Below are 13990 nucleotides of genomic sequence, written 5' to 3'. Positions count from 1 at the left end.
TGAGCCCCTGTTGTGCATGATTCGGAAAGAGAAAGTGATGAATGGTCTTCTGATCCCAGGGAGTGGTGGAAAGACTGTAAAGGTAATGGGGTATATGGACGATGTTGTTGTGGTGAGTGATAATATGGCTGCTATGAATCGAGCAAGGTTGCTTTTAGATTTCTTTTGTGGTGCATCTGGTTTTAGGGTGAATTGGGGGAAGTGTAGCTTTAAGTGTTTCGGGGATTCGAGTGTTAGGATGGATGGTGTGATATGTGAAGAAGGTGCTATTAAGGTTTTGGGGGTGTGGTTTAACAAAGATCTGAAAGGGAATGAGAGTTGGGATGAATGCGGTAAGAGGATTGAACAGAAGTTAAATTTTTGGAGGTTACGGGACTTGACATTGTCAGGCAAAGTCCTTATTATTAAGTCAGTGATTCTTCCTATGTTACTTTTTGTGTCAGTGGTTTTTCCAGCCCCTTATAGGGGTTTTAGGCGGATTGAGAAGCTAATTTTTACGTTTTATTGGGGAAGTAAGATGGAAAAACTTAAAAGGGAATATTTGTGTAAGTTACGTGAACATGGGGGAATGGATTTCCCAAATTTTGAATTTTGTCTTGGTTTAAATTATATTAAAACGGTGGTTGTTCTGTTAGGTAGGGATAACAAGACGGCTTTTATGATTAAATATATGGCTGGATGGATGTTGTTTGGGTTGAAATGGATGAGAAGGGATGCAAGAGTGCCTGTTTCGTTTAAATGTCCAGTGTGGTATGAGTTTGTTGAAAAATTTGTTGTCAAGCATGATTTGTTGGATGTTCCTATGGGTGATTTCAAAGTGATAAGGAATGTAAGGAGAAGGATGCGTGTTAGAGAGTTTGAATGTAACATTAGGGGCTTGAGATCGAGTGAAGCGTTGTGTGTATGGAGGAACCTGAGTATAAAAGGAATATCGAATAGGCAGCGTGATATCGTATGGATGAGTTTGCATGAGATTTTGCCTGTGAGAGAGGTACAGAAGAGGAGGGATCTGATTAGAACAGAGGTATGTCCGAGGGATGGATGTGGGGCGAGTGAAACTGTTATGCATTTGGTTTGGAATTGTGATTATGCTCAGAGTGTTTGGAAGGGAGTGGGTGGTTTATGCAAGGAACTAGCGGGCGTGAATTTTATAAATTGGAGAGTGGTAATGTTTGGGATGGGTGCAAGTAGCCGGGTGAAAGAGAGATTGTTGTGGTTGATAATGGCATGTGTAATAGAAAGTCTGTGGGACGTTAGGAATTTGTGTTTATTTAAAAGGAAAATAATCTCAGTTAATAATTGTGTTAGGATGGTTTTGTCAAGGTTATACATAGTTTATTTATGGGACAGCCGTGGCGGTGGTGGCTCTGATTCAGAAGGTTTTTGGAAAGTAAAAAAATGGAGGTCACTGGTAAAGTACCAGTAAGTCCTTGTTTAAGTGTTGTGATCTGTCTTTTTTTATGATAATGGTATGTTTTATAGTTTTTTGTCCATTCAAAAGGTATTACAACTGTTTCAGTAAAAAGTTATAAATATGAAATAAAGAAAGTACCATTATGATGTAAGACTGGGCAACGTAGTATGAGTTTTTATACTATTGATTGTTGCTTGAAAAATTTTACTGAATGGTATAAAAAAAAAAAAAAAATCTGTTCTTATCAGTTTAATATCTGATACGTCCCCTATCTGGGGACCATATATTAAATGGATTTTTAGAACAGGGAGATGGAAAAAGAGCTTGCTCTGTCCACTCCACGCATTGACCTGGTATTGCAGTATCTCCAGGACCGGTGCACCCCTTCTTTAATGCAGTTTCTAAAATCAGAAAGAATTGAATTCAATGTTTTTTGTTCATTTTGCTTGTTTGTCGGATTTTGGGATGGACTCTTTGGCTTTGCTTTTCTTCTCCTCATTGGATTTTTCATGTTCAAAGTTGCAGAAGCCAGATTACAAGCTCATTTTGGTTCAACTTCAGCAACTGTGCATTGCATTGCCATGTAATGTGATGCAATGCTATCTTTCTAGCTCTCCCTTTTTACTTCCTTTTGGATAAACAGACATATTAGGCAAGCATTTTGGAGCTTTCACCTAAATAACTACAGGTGGTGAGATAAGCTGCACAATATAATTGACCTTTCAGTATATTGTTGCACACACACCATCTATTTAGCAAATGCCCTTGTTATCAACAGCAGCCTTTTAAACTCACCTGAGCTAACAGGTATGTGCGCTGGTTACTCTGCTGCGCTTAAAATTTCTTTTTTGGTTTGCTACAATGCCTTTTCTGAAACGTTGTCTCCTTCTGCTGGAACACTGACTTCTTTCATTTAATGCCTGCAGACTATAAAAGAGAACCCAACCCAAAAAGTTTGGTTGATTAGTCTGTGGCATTCTGTTAAACTGTTGCTTATGGCGGTCTCTGTGAGCTTCTCAGCGACATTCAGCCAGCCAGGTATCCTGCCTGCAGTAGATGGAATGTGGCAATGGAACGCTGGCTGCGCGTGTCATAATAGGCTCTGAGCCTTTATATACCTGTGCACAGCAGCAGCCACCTTCAGTCTGCTGCTGGACAGCCAGCAGCAGCAGCAGCAGGAGAGGTATGTAATCAGGAGCCCTCCTGCTAAGGGTAGACAGCTGCTCGTTCCACCCCACCCCCCGCCTTAATTGGTTCTCCTCCCTTCCAACGGTGTTGAGGCGGGTGGGAACAGCAGGGGGTGAAGGTGCTGTGTTTAAAGAGGTGGAGTTATGCAGATCTAAAACGCGTGGATTGCAGCAGCAGCAAGCCGAAAAGTGCAGGCATGTAAGGGATCTAGAGGTTGACAACATGTCTTCTTAACGGGAGTCCAGGAGCTCATCTCCACAAATGGACTTTTCAGGATCCTTGGGTGGCTCCGTAGTTTGAAACCAATTCTGGTTATCGCTTCTCGGCCTTTTGGCTAAGATCAAGTGTAGTATCTGTTCTTTTAAGAACACAAGAGCTACGATCTACACTTGACGAGAGCGATCGAACTCGGAAGGAGAAGAGCTTCGGAGCGCAGCTGACATCGGAGAAGGAAGGCGGATATCGGTGGGAGGAAGAAGCTCTAAAGAATCCAGAAGAAGACGAAGACTCGGAGAAGAATCGGGCTGTCCTGTGGAATCTTTGAGTAAGAAAATCATCGAGACAAAGACCTTTCGGGGAATTTGTCCAGAACACGACGGGAGAAGAATCTGCATAGCTCCACCCATTTCGGGAAGAGCTCCAGATCCAGCTCCAAGAAGTAACTGCAGGAGGAAAGCCATGGCAAGCGCTGCGAGGAAGGCCGAAAAGAAGAGCCTGGAGCAGGGGACAGCCAGGAGGGCCCAGCCAGGAGCCGATTCTGACCCCAAGGACTCTGCCTCCACGACTGGCCAGCAGAAGGGACCCCAGAAGCCCCGCCACGAAGCTCCAGCCCTGGAGCCATGGATGCGGCAGACGGTGGCCCTGAAGCTGAAGGAAGTGGATGGGAGGGTGCCGGACATGTCCTCGGACGTGTTCTGCCAGAAGATGCTGCTGGATCGAGGCTTCTCCAGGTCGGACACCCTCAGCATCCAGACCTTCTTGACGGGGATCTTCTTCGTCACCTTCGCCACTGTGAACACCTGCAGGAGGTTCTGGGAAATGGTAAGCGCAAAAGGATCGGATAATTCTTTCTCTGCCTTTACAGGTAGCTGCCCTATCCAGAGGGACGAAAGGAGGATCACGGTCTCCATGCGCAACCCGCACACCCCAGGCCAAGACATCTGTACCTTCCTGAGACGCTTCTGTTTGGTTGTGAAGGAACCCTCTCACATCCTGAATGGACTCGGCTTCTGGACAGGTAAGTGGTCGGTGACTGTTAGACTTCACAGGGACCTGGCGTACTCAGACGGACTTCGGCACCTGCCCCCGACATTCTCCCTGGGCAACTCCTACGGCCTCATCTATTACCCGGACATGCCGCGGAACTGCAGGAGATGCGGCAAGAACGGCCACGAGATGAAGGACTGCAAGGAGGATGCCTGCAGGATTTGTCGAGTGACGGGACACAGCTCGAAGGACTGCCCGAAGAAGACGTCCTGCAACCTGTGTGGGCTGGCGGCTCATCTGTACAAGGATTGCCCCAAGCGTGAGAGATCCTGGGCATCGGTGGTTGCGACGACCCCAGCTCCGGAGGACAACGCCCCGACGACCAGGCCTGTGAAGGTCAAGGACGCGACGACCAAGGCCCCAGCGGCCAAGGCCGAGACGACCAAGGCCAAAGCGGTCAAGGAGTCGGTGGCCAAAGCCCCAGCGACGGTCCCAGCAGCTCCGAAACAGAAGAAAAAGTCAAAGGAGGGTAAGAGTTCTGTCACCCCTCTCTCGATCCCTCCCCCTGCCACCCCCGTCCAATCCCCCCCCACCCCGGCCACCCCTGCTGAGGATTCCACTTCCTCTTCCTCCTTCCCCTACTCCTCAGCAGGTGTCCTTTCCCCTGCCCCGGCAGCCACTCTCCCTCCTCAGACCATGGTAGTGGTGGAATTAACATTTCCTCCACCTGCCGCTATCTATTCCGAGGAGGATTTTCCCCTTCTTGTCTCCCCAGTTCCAACCCGGGGAAAGAGGAAGGTGGAGGACAGCCCTGCTACTGAATCCTCCAAAAAGAAGATTCTGGATTTCGTAGGCGAAAAGGAGGATACCCTCCCTGAGCCAGAAGAGATGGAGCACATGGTTGAGACCCTGGTGGCCGAGCCAGAAGAGGAGGAACTGGTGGTCGCCGAGATCGAGGCCGCGCTGCTTGACCAGATGGAGGAAGAGGGCCTGCTGGTGATCCCGTCACCAGCAGTCAACACCGACGAGGGACCACCCGACCGGAGTGGTAACTAAGGTGTATTGCCTGCGCTAACTTTTTCTTTTTTCCCTACATGATGGCTAATATTAACTTATTTTCCATTAATGTCAGGAGCATCAAGGACAAGTTCAGACGTCAGACTATTTATGCCTTCCTTACTTCCCAGTTGTGTGATGTTTATATGTTGCAGGAATGTTCCCTTCCCTCCTCTAGGTCCTTCAAACATCTGGCCAGGGAGTGGTCCCACGGTCCATCCTACTGGTCCGGTGGGGGTGACTGCAAGTCTGCAGGGGTCGCAATTCTGATCAGGGGGGGCGCATTCACGCTTGAGTCCGTCCAGGAGCTCATCTGCGGCAGGGCTCTTGTTGTAGATGGCAACTGGGCGGGAGAACCTGTCAGGTTCATCAACGTGTATGCGTCCCCACTGAAGAATGAGCGTTTGGAGCTTTTCCAGACCCTGCGGCTTCAGCTTGCCACCACCAGGACCTTAGTGATGGCCGGGGATTTCAACTGCCCCATCGAGGAGGATGGTCGTAGTTCTGGCACATCTGCCAAGTTGGACATCACGTCCAAGCTGCTCATCGAGATGGTAACCGAGGCCTCTCTTCAGGACGTGGTGGGCTCCATGGGGAGAGGCTCCACGAACTATTCGTGGAGCCGACCGGATGGCTCACTCCGCTCCAGGATTGACTTTGTGTTCACCTCTCGGGCAGTCAGGCAGAGTAGGCACTCGATGGTCCCCTGCTTCTTCTCCGACCACAGAGCCATTCACTTACAAGGTGTCCTCGGCGACGGTTTTCCGTCCGGCCCCGGCTCCTGGAAGCTGAATTGTGCTCTGCTAGCTCAGGATGAAGTCGTGGAGGAGCTGAGAGCAGCCTACGCAATGTGGCAGTCCTACAAGGGTAGCTTCCAAACAGTCTCTGATTGGTGGGAATATGTTAAACTTGAGTTTCGCTGTTTCTTTCAGGCCAAGGGTCGACAACAGGCGTGTGAGAAGAGGAGGGACTTCAGAGGGCTGCAGCGCGAGCTGCGGTCGCTGCAGGACCTTCTTCACTGTGGCTGGGACGTGAGGGAGGAGCTGGAGGAGACCAAGAAGAGCCTGAAAAGGCACTTTGAGGAGGAGTCCAAGCGAATCGTCTTCCGTTCCAAAGTGGAGAATCTGGAGAAGGGTGAGAAATGTAACTCATTCTTTTTCAGGAAACTTCATGCCGGTCACACGCCCCTGAACGAGCTGCGAGACGAGAGCGGAAACATGCGACGTGGGAAGGAGGACGTGATGAGGGTCGTCAGCGACTTCTACAGCGAACTCTACTCCCACAAGACTACCGACCCCGACGCTGCTGATAACTTCCTGTCAGGTATCACTAACCATCTTGATCCTGCAGGCACGGCAGCCTTGGACAAACCTCTGATGGTGGGCGAATTGCTCTCTGCCGCTAAATCCTTTAGGACCGGCAGGACCCCGGGCAGTGATGGTCTTCCAGCGGAGCTCTATGTAGCGCTGGGAGACCTCATCTGTCCGGACCTGTTGGACCTGTACGAGGAGATGGTGGTGGAGGGTAGAATGCCTCCATCTTTGAGGGAAGGAATGGTCACGATCCTGTACAAGCGGAAGGGAGAGAGTTGCGACCTGAGGAATTGGCGTCCCATCACTCTGCTCAACGTGGACTACAAGATCCTGGCCAAGACGATGGCGACACGACTTAAGACGGTCATCGGACGGATCATCCACCCGGACCAGACCTGCGGCATCCCTGGACGTCGCATCGCAGACAGCCTCGCTCTCGTGCGGGACACGGTCGAGTACATCAAGGTCCGCCGCGCACACGCGGCCCTGGTCTCCTTGGATCAGGAGAAGGCCTTCGACCGGGTTTCCCACGAGTTCATGGGCCGAGCTCTGCACCGGTTAGGTTTGGGTAACATGTTTTGTTCGTATGTCCGTTTGATGTATTTTGATATCCACAGCTCGGTGTTGGTGAAAGGCTGGAAGACTGACCCCTTCCCTGTCCTCTCTGGGGTCAGACAAGGCTGCCCTCTATCACCTCTTCTTTTTGTTTGTGTTATAGAACTCTTCGCAGAGGCTATCCGGCAGAATGGAGAGATCAGAGGGATCACCGCACCGGGTCCGGGACGACACGAGGTCAAGTGCTCGCTCTACATGGACGACGTCACCGTCTTCTGCGCTGATCGTGGTTCAGTCGACGCCCTCGTCCAGACGTGTGAGAGGTTCGGCCGGGCTTCAGGGGCCAAAGTCAACTGCAGGAAGTCGGAAGCCATGCTCTTCGGGGATTGGCAGCCGGCCTCCTCCGCCCCCTTCCCCTTCAACATTCAACCGGATTTCCTCAAGGTGCTGGGAGTCTGGTTCGGGAAGGAAGGAGCGGCCCTCAAGTCCTGGCAAGAACGCTTGGCCAAGGTGAAGCAACGGATCGGACTCTGGAGCCTCAGACACCTCACTTGTGAGGGTAAGGCACTCGTCCTGCGTAATGAGGTCCTGCCCGTCTTGCAGTACACGGCGCAGGCCTGGCCCCCACACGTCACTGTGTGCAGGGCCATTACCAGGACAGTGTTTCACTTTGTCTGGGGATCCAAGATGGACAGAGTCAGGCGGGCCGTCATGTACAAGGAGCCTCGCAAGGGTGGGAAGGGCGTTCCAGATATCCCCACCCTCCTGCGATCCTCTTTTGTGTGTGATTGTGTCCGCCGGACTTTGCAAGTCAAGAATGGCTCCGCGGGCAGGTCCATGTCTCGCTTCTTCCTGCTTCCTCTTTGGAGGCGACTCGGCTGGGACAAGTGGGACAGCTCCTTCCCCTACAACTGGACGACGCCATGGTTCTACGGAGACGTCGTTCGATTTGTGGGGGAACATCAACTGGAGGGACTCAAGCCCGACTTGTGGAAGCCCAAAACTATCCACAAGCTCATCAGAGCCAAGGATGACGTGGAGAACATCACAGGACTTCACCAGGACACGCTGGAGACTGTGTGGACAAATGTGTCGTCTGACAGGCTGACCAACGGGCACAAGGACTTGTCGTGGATGGCGATTCAGGGCGGACTGCCCGTCCGGTCATTCATGCATGCCCGGAACCTGTGCAAGACCCGGTACTGCCCAAGGTGCCCCTTCGTGGAGGAAACATCTTTGCACACTTTTTGGGACTGCGGATTTGCACAGCGCCTGTTGACTGCCCTTGAGGACGACCTGAGGAACTCTGTCCCCAGGGCGAGCCTATCGCACCATTCTGTGCTTTACGGACTCTTCCCTGGGGTTCATACCGTCGGAGCCATCCAGGAGGCTTGGCGCCTTATGAACTGCTTCAAGGATGCCGTTTGGGTCGCCAGGAACCGGCTCATCTTGAGGAGGGAGAGGATGTCCATCCAGGACTGCCGCAGGCTGATCCACAGCCTGCTCAGAGACTATTCCATCGTGGACGGTCCGGAGGACAAGGATGAGGACTAAACCCCTCCTCCCCCTCTCCCCTTATGTGTCTTGTCTTTTAATAAAGCTTCGGGCCTGTGATTTTCCCCTCCCCATCCCCTTTTTCCCAATCCCCATCCCTTATCACGGTTCGTCGTACTGTATTGATTGACATGCTTTTTCTTTCATATTGAGTGTTTTGTGTAGCATAGGGGTGTGATGTGTCTAGTTAGTGCGTCGTATCCTCATGCTATGTAAATGTGATGTAGAATTCTGTGTGTACTGGGCTGCGGCACTGTACACTGTCTGTTAACTTATTTTTTGTGCTAATAAAAGATATATTCAATCAAAAAATCTGTTCTTATCAGTTTAATATCTGATACGTCCCCTATCTGGGGACCATATATTAAATGGATTTTTAGAACAGGGAGATGGAAAAAGAGCTTGCTCTGTCCACTCCACGCATTGACCTGGTATTGCAGTATCTCCAGGACCGGTGCACCCCTTCTTTAATGCAGTTTCTAAAATCAGAAAGAATTGAATTCAATGTTTTTTGTTCATTTTGCTTGTTTGTCGGATTTTGGGATGGACTCTTTGGCTTTGCTTTTCTTCTCCTCATTGGATTTTTCATGTTCAAAGTTGCAGAAGCCAGATTACAAGCTCATTTTGGTTCAACTTCAGCAACTGTGCATTGCATTGCCATGTAATGTGATGCAATGCTATCTTTCTAGCTCTCCCTTTTTACTTCCTTTTGGATAAACAGACATATTAGGCAAGCATTTTGGAGCTTTCACCTAAATAACTACAGGTGGTGAGATAAGCTGCACAATATAATTGACCTTTCAGTATATTGTTGCACACACACCATCTATTTAGCAAATGCCCTTGTTATCAACAGCAGCCTTTTAAACTCACCTGAGCTAACAGGTATGTGCGCTGGTTACTCTGCTGCGCTTAAAATTTCTTTTTTGGTTTGCTACAATGCCTTTTCTGAAACGTTGTCTCCTTCTGCTGGAACACTGACTTCTTTCATTTAATGCCTGCAGACTATAAAAGAGAACCCAACCCAAAAAGTTTGGTTGATTAGTCTGTGGCATTCTGTTAAACTGTTGCTTATGGTGGTCTCTGTGAGCTTCTCAGCGACATTCAGCCAGCCAGGTATCCTGCCTGCAGTAGATGGAATGTGGCAATGGAACGCTGGCTGCGCGTGTCATAATAGGCTCTGAGCCTTTATATACCTGTGCACAGCAGCAGCCACCTTCAGTCTGCTGCTGGACAGCCAGCAGCAGCAGCAGCAGGAGAGGTATGTAATCAGGAGCCCTCCTGCTAAGGGTAGACAGCTGCTCGTTCCACCCCACCCCCCGCCTTAATTGGTTCTCCTCCCTTCCAACGGTGTTGAGGCGGGTGGGAACAGCAGGGGGTGAAGGTGCTGTGTTTAAAGAGGTGGAGTTATGCAGATCTAAAACGCGTGGATTGCAGCAGCAGCAAGCCGAAAAGTGCAGGCATGTAAGGGATCTAGAGGTTGACAACATGTCTTCTTAACGGGAGTCCAGGAGCTCATCTCCACAAATGGACTTTTCAGGATCCTTGGGTGGCTCCGTAGTTTGAAACCAATTCTGGTTATCGCTTCTCGGCCTTTTGGCTAAGATCAAGTGTAGTATCTGTTCTTATCAGTTTAATATCTGATACGTCCCCTATCTGGGGACCATATATTAAATGGATTTTTAGAACAGGGAGATGGAAAAAGAGCTTGCTCTGTCCACTCCACGCATTGACCTGGTATTGCAGTATCTCCAGGACCGGTGCACCCCTTCTTTAATGCAGTTTCTAAAATCAGAAAGAATTGAATTCAATGTTTTTTGTTCATTTTGCTTGTTTGTCGGATTTTGGGATGGACTCTTTGGCTTTGCTTTTCTTCTCCTCATTGGATTTTTCATGTTCAAAGTTGCAGAAGCCAGATTACAAGCTCATTTTGGTTCAACTTCAGCAACTGTGCATTGCATTGCCATGTAATGTGATGCAATGCTATCTTTCTAGCTCTCCCTTTTTACTTCCTTTTGGATAAACAGACATATTAGGCAAGCATTTTGGAGCTTTCACCTAAATAACTACAGGTGGTGAGATAAGCTGCACAATATAATTGACCTTTCAGTATATTGTTGCACACACACCATCTATTTAGCAAATGCCCTTGTTATCAACAGCAGCCTTTTAAACTCACCTGAGCTAACAGGTATGTGCGCTGGTTACTCTGCTGCGCTTAAAATTTCTTTTTTGGTTTGCTACAATGCCTTTTCTGAAACGTTGTCTCCTTCTGCTGGAACACTGACTTCTTTCATTTAATGCCTGCAGACTATAAAAGAGAACCCAACCCAAAAAGTTTGGTTGATTAGTCTGTGGCATTCTGTTAAACTGTTGCTTATGGCGGTCTCTGTGAGCTTATCAGCGACATTCAGCCAGCCAGGTATCCTGCCTGCAGTAGATGGAATGTGGCAATGGAACGCTGGCTGCGCGTGTCATAATAGGCTCTGAGCCTTTATATACCTGTGCACAGCAGCAGCCACCTTCAGTCTGCTGCTGGACAGCCAGCAGCAGCAGCAGCAGGAGAGGTATGTAATCAGGAGCCCTCCTGCTAAGGGTAGACAGCTGCTCGTTCCACCCCACCCCCCGCCTTAATTGGTTCTCCTCCCTTCCAACGGTGTTGAGGCGGGTGGGAACAGCAGGGGGTGAAGGTGCTGTGTTTAAAGAGGTGGAGTTATGCAGATCTAAAACGCGTGGATTGCAGCAGCAGCAAGCCGAAAAGTGCAGGCATGTAAGGGATCTAGAGGTTGACAACATGTCTTCTTAACGGGAGTCCAGGAGCTCATCTCCACAAATGGACTTTTCAGGATCCTTGGGTGGCTCCGTAGTTTGAAACCAATTCTGGTTATCGCTTCTCGGCCTTTTGGCTAAGATCAAGTGTAGTATCTGTTCTTATCAGTTTAATATCTGATACGTCCCCTATCTGGGGACCATATATTAAATGGATTTTTAGAACAGGGAGATGGAAAAAGAGCTTGCTCTGTCCACTCCACGCATTGACCTGGTATTGCAGTATCTCCAGGACCGGTGCACCCCTTCTTTAATGCAGTTTCTAAAATCAGAAAGAATTGAATTCAATGTTTTTTGTTCATTTTGCTTGTTTGTCGGATTTTGGGATGGACTCTTTGGCTTTGCTTTTCTTCTCCTCATTGGATTTTTCATGTTCAAAGTTGCAGAAGCCAGATTACAAGCTCATTTTGGTTCAACTTCAGCAACTGTGCATTGCATTGCCATGTAATGTGATGCAATGCTATCTTTCTAGCTCTCCCTTTTTACTTCCTTTTGGATAAACAGACATATTAGGCAAGCATTTTGGAGCTTTCACCTAAATAACTACAGGTGGTGAGATAAGCTGCACAATATAATTGACCTTTCAGTATATTGTTGCACACACACCATCTATTTAGCAAATGCCCTTGTTATCAACAGCAGCCTTTTAAACTCACCTGAGCTAACAGGTATGTGCGCTGGTTACTCTGCTGCGCTTAAAATTTCTTTTTTGGTTTGCTACAATGCCTTTTCTGAAACGTTGTCTCCTTCTGCTGGAACACTGACTTCTTTCATTTAATGCCTGCAGACTATAAAAGAGAACCCAACCCAAAAAGTTTGGTTGATTAGTCTGTGGCATTCTGTTAAACTGTTGCTTATGGCGGTCTCTGTGAGCTTCTCAGCGACATTCAGCCAGCCAGGTATCCTGCCTGCAGTAGATGGAATGTGGCAATGGAACGCTGGCTGCGCGTGTCATAATAGGCTCTGAGCCTTTATATACCTGTGCACAGCAGCAGCCACCTTCAGTCTGCTGCTGGACAGCCAGCAGCAGCAGCAGCAGGAGAGGTATGTAATCAGGAGCCCTCCTGCTAAGGGTAGACAGCTGCTCGTTCCACCCCACCCCCCGCCTTAATTGGTTCTCCTCCCTTCCAACGGTGTTGAGGCGGGTGGGAACAGCAGGGGGTGAAGGTGCTGTGTTTAAAGAGGTGGAGTTATGCAGATCTAAAACGCGTGGATTGCAGCAGCAGCAAGCCGAAAAGTGCAGGCATGTAAGGGATCTAGAGGTTGACAACATGTCTTCTTAACGGGAGTCCAGGAGCTCATCTCCACAAATGGACTTTTCAGGATCCTTGGGTGGCTCCGTAGTTTGAAACCAATTCTGGTTATCGCTTCTCGGCCTTTTGGCTAAGATCAAGTGTAGTATCTGTTCTTATCAGTTTAATATCTGATACGTCCCCTATCTGGGGACCATATATTAAATGGATTTTTAGAACAGGGAGATGGAAAAAGAGCTTGCTCTGTCCACTCCACGCATTGACCTGGTATTGCAGTATCTCCAGGACCGGTGCACCCCTTCTTTAATGCAGTTTCTAAAATCAGAAAGAATTGAATTCAATGTTTTTTGTTCATTTTGCTTGTTTGTCGGATTTTGGGATGGACTCTTTGGCTTTGCTTTTCTTCTCCTCATTGGATTTTTCATGTTCAAAGTTGCAGAAGCCAGATTACAAGCTCATTTTGGTTCAACTTCAGCAACTGTGCATTGCATTGCCATGTAATGTGATGCAATGCTATCTTTCTAGCTCTCCCTTTTTACTTCCTTTTGGATAAACAGACATATTAGGCAAGCATTTTGGAGCTTTCACCTAAATAACTACAGGTGGTGAGATAAGCTGCACAATATAATTGACCTTTCAGTATATTGTTGCACACACACCATCTATTTAGCAAATGCCCTTGTTATCAACAGCAGCCTTTTAAACTCACCTGAGCTAACAGGTATGTGCGCTGGTTACTCTGCTGCGCTTAAAATTTCTTTTTTGGTTTGCTACAATGCCTTTTCTGAAACGTTGTCTCCTTCTGCTGGAACACTGACTTCTTTCATTTAATGCCTGCAGACTATAAAAGAGAACCCAACCCAAAAAGTTTGGTTGATTAGTCTGTGGCATTCTGTTAAACTGTTGCTTATGGCGGTCTCTGTGAGCTTCTCAGCGACATTCAGCCAGCCAGGTATCCTGCCTGCAGTAGATGGAATGTGGCAATGGAACGCTGGCTGCGCATGTCATAATAGGCTCTGAGCCTTTATATACCTGTGCACAGCAGCAGCCACCTTCAGTCTGCTGCTGGACAGCCAGCAGCAGCAGCAGCAGGAGAGGTATGTAATCAGGAGCCCTCCTGCTAAGGGTAGACAGCTGCTCGTTCCACCCCACCCCCCGCCTTAATTGGTTCTCCTCCCTTCCAACGGTGTTGAGGCGGGTGGGAACAGCAGGGGGTGAAGGTGCTGTGTTTAAAGAGGTGGAGTTATGCAGATCTAAAACGCGTGGATTGCAGCAGCAGCAAGCCGAAAAGTGCAGGCATGTAAGGGATCTAGAGGGTGACAACATGTCTTTTTAACGGGAGTCCAGGAGCTCATCTCCACAAATGGACTTTTCAGGATCCTTGGGTGGCTCCGTAGTTTGAAACCAATTCTGGTTATCGCTTCTCGGCCTTTTGGCTAAGATCAAGTGTAGTATCTGTTCTTATCAGTTTAATATCTGATACGTCCCCTATCTGGGGACCATATATTAAATGGATTTTTAGAACAGGGAGATGGAAAAAGAGCTTGCTCTGTCCACTCCACGCATTGACCTGGTATTGCAGTATCTCCAGGACCGGTGCACCCCTTCTTTAATGCAGTTTC

At 48.6% G+C, this 13990-nt stretch overlaps 6 non-coding genes and 1 pseudogene across 6 annotated transcripts; all 7 read left to right on the top strand.

Annotated features, from left to right (window-relative positions):
• The first annotated feature begins 1611 nt into the window (after nt 1-1611).
• LOC141150447 (U2 spliceosomal RNA) lies at nt 1612-1801 on the top strand. Its single transcript, XR_012246647.1, has one exon. It is a non-coding gene; the product is annotated as a U2 spliceosomal RNA (small nuclear RNA).
• Nucleotides 1802-2916: 1115 nt separating this feature from the next.
• Nucleotides 2917-2994, top strand: LOC141151015 (U2 spliceosomal RNA; annotated as a pseudogene).
• A 5564-nt stretch (nt 2995-8558) lies between these two features.
• Nucleotides 8559-8751, top strand: LOC141150250 (U2 spliceosomal RNA). Its single transcript, XR_012246507.1, has one exon. It is a non-coding gene; the product is annotated as a U2 spliceosomal RNA (small nuclear RNA).
• Nucleotides 8752-9866: 1115 nt separating this feature from the next.
• Nucleotides 9867-10057, top strand: LOC141275188 (U2 spliceosomal RNA). Its single transcript, XR_012323438.1, has one exon. It is a non-coding gene; the product is annotated as a U2 spliceosomal RNA (small nuclear RNA).
• Nucleotides 10058-11172: 1115 nt separating this feature from the next.
• Nucleotides 11173-11363, top strand: LOC141275187 (U2 spliceosomal RNA). Its single transcript, XR_012323437.1, has one exon. It is a non-coding gene; the product is annotated as a U2 spliceosomal RNA (small nuclear RNA).
• A 1115-nt stretch (nt 11364-12478) lies between these two features.
• On the top strand, nt 12479-12669 carry LOC141275186 (U2 spliceosomal RNA). Its single transcript, XR_012323436.1, has one exon. It is a non-coding gene; the product is annotated as a U2 spliceosomal RNA (small nuclear RNA).
• A 1115-nt stretch (nt 12670-13784) lies between these two features.
• Nucleotides 13785-13975, top strand: LOC141275185 (U2 spliceosomal RNA). The gene has a single exon (XR_012323435.1). It is a non-coding gene; the product is annotated as a U2 spliceosomal RNA (small nuclear RNA).
• Nucleotides 13976-13990: the final 15 nt, after the last annotated feature.

This window comes from Phyllobates terribilis, unplaced genomic scaffold, assembly GCF_046119375.1.
Source record: "Phyllobates terribilis strain yellow unplaced genomic scaffold, ASM4611937v1 Scaffold_5__5_contigs__length_657084704, whole genome shotgun sequence".
Lineage (NCBI taxonomy): Eukaryota > Metazoa > Chordata > Amphibia > Anura > Dendrobatidae > Phyllobates > Phyllobates terribilis.
Note: the sequence above shows the minus strand (reverse complement) of the source record. Positions and strands in the feature narration are given on the sequence as shown.